Genomic DNA, 2,583 nt, shown 5'->3' on the forward strand with positions numbered 1-2,583 from the left:
GGAAAGAGTTTCCAGTTTATGTTCCTCTTAAAGGGACTCAAATTCCTCCCTCCTTTCTCCCTCTTATGAACTCACTTAAGTTTCTAGACACCTACTATGCGCCAAGCGCAGTGTGGGCACAGGGATGCACCCTGGAAGCCAGACAGGCTCTTTCTCACCTCCGTGGAGATTCTAGCCCAGTGAGGATGTATAGCCCACACCAGCCCCTGCCCTCCCTCAGCCCTTTGCCCTGTGACCTGTGACAAGGGGTGGACCCTGCCCCACTCATGGCAAAGCACTCAGACTGTCCTGCCTGACCCTGGAATTTTGAAATCACTTTTTAGTAAGTCTCTATGGACCCCACTCTATCGTTTCTGCATTTATAAGATATTTATTGAGCACCTACTATGTGCCAGCTCATTTATAGCATACGCTGATGAATCAGGTAAACCTGGTCTCTGCCACAGAGGTGATGGTCTAGCGATGACAATTGTCACCGGTGCCCTTTGCCCCCATGGGATCCTCCCAGTGACTCATCTCGAGGGTGGGCACCATCTTGTTTCCATTTCACAGGCCATCATCAAACAGTGGGTGGGAACCGTGGGAACCGGCGTCCCACCAGCCCAGCCTCCTGTCGCTTCCATACGGATGCTGACCACTGACTTGTAGTCCCTGAACCTCAGCAGCTGAGGCCGAGGGTGGTCTGTGTGGACACCACCCTCCAACCCCCACGCAGAAAAGCTGGAGAATCCTCCTGCATTTCAAGGTCATTTCCATAAGAAGTGAAAATCCGATCTGAGTTGGCCCTGCCTAGTGATTTACAATTCCCCAAACAGGGCGGTGCCACCTAGTCTTGTGGTCTCCTTTCTGATCCACTCAACCCTCTACCCCCACCACGCCCCACCTCAGTTCCTGTTTATTGCTATGGACTTGTGACAGAGAAGGGCCTCAAACAACAGAGAAATGTAGTTAAAAAAAAAAAACGTTAAGGAATATTATGATAGCGTCTAAAAGTTCACATTGAACAAACAGACTTTTTTTTTAGACAGACAAATGCAATGTAATGTACTTGTATCGTTCAAAAATGGATTGACTAAAAACGCAGAGCTGTTAAGAGAAGGGATCTGGAATCAGGATCAGCCTGGACCCAATGCCTGCTTCTGTCACATCATGGCTGTGCCACTTTGGGTAAGTAAATGAGCTGCCAGCCTTAGTTTCCCTGTCGGTCCCATGGAGAGTTGGTGAGGTTTCCTGAGGCGACGCAGGTCCAGTGCTGTTAGCAGTGCCTGTCCCGTAGAGGGGCTCTGTCTGTGGGTTTTATCTGAGGCAGTGCCGGTGGGCAGCACCACGTGGGACCCAGTGTGCAGCCCCATGTGGGACCCAGTGTGCAGCTGCGGATGGCGTTTCCTGTGTGTGCACCTTGGTGTCAGCAGGGATACTCGCACTTGGAGGGGCTCCAGACTCAGGGTTTGAGGCTGGTGGTGAAAGTACAGCCTCGTGGGGTCACGGGGTGGGTGGGTGGGGGGTGCCTGATCTGCCGTCCTCCTTGGAGAAGCTTTCTAGGACCCTTCCAGGTGCGCTTGACCAGTCATGACTTTGCCCCGGCTGAAACAGAGGTAACAGCAGGACACTTTGCAACGGAATTGATTGCATTCTCATCCTGGCAATGGGATAGTGAGGTCCAGGGGGTCAGAGGCCACATTTTATCCATCTTTGTGCCGCTCCAGTCCAGCCCAGTGCCCAGCAGGCACAGTGATTGGATAGCAATGCTGGGGTCAGACTGCCTGGGTTTGAGTTTCAACTCCTCTACTTACCAGCTGTGTGCTCCTAGGCAAGTTACTTAACCTCTCTGTGCCCTGTTTCCTCATTGGGAATAATAGTAATAGTAGTCCTCGAATGAAAGGATGATTTTGAGGAGTAATGAAGGTCACGCATGTACCTTCCACTCTGTGTGGCACGCAGTAGGCACTCATTTCCTTCATGGACCCATTCAGCACATGCTCATTCTCTGCCATGTACACACCAGGTCTTCTTCTAAATGATGGGAGTCAACAGAGAACAGATAGACAAAGATCCCTTCCCCTCCCAGAACTTCTATTCTAGCTGGGCTGCGAACAAATAAATAAACAAGTGAAATAGATAGCATGTTAGATAATGATGAATGCAATGGAAAAAACGAAAATGAGAAAGAGGAGGCCACCCTCAGTGAGAGGGTGATGTTATGATGATGATTAATCTGTAAAGAGCAGGTATTCTACACAAGGCAGGGAAGCCGTGAATCTGGGCTCATTTCTATGTTTCAGCGAAGTGGCATAAGGTAGGGGAGTGGGAAGTGGGGGGTAAATTAAGGGAATATTTTCTCCAAATGACCTAACAAAGTCGCTTTTGCTCCAGACATGTAAGAGGAAGGCTCAAGCTCCCACCCACTTTGGGCTGCTCTGGGAAGGTGGAAGTGATAGGTGATTCGGCACCCACCCTGGTGGACCCTAGAATTCTGCTCTTACAGCTGGATTTGCCTCTTGGGGAGAGTGTTGGACCCCCAGAGGGTGGGTCTGGCCAAGGTCAAAGCTTATGCAGAATCGTGATAGATGCCACTGAGACTCT

This window comes from Lipotes vexillifer, unplaced genomic scaffold (genome assembly GCF_000442215.2).
Source record: "Lipotes vexillifer unplaced genomic scaffold, Lipotes_vexillifer_v1.1 scaffold417, whole genome shotgun sequence".
Taxonomy (NCBI): domain Eukaryota; kingdom Metazoa; phylum Chordata; class Mammalia; order Artiodactyla; family Lipotidae; genus Lipotes; species Lipotes vexillifer.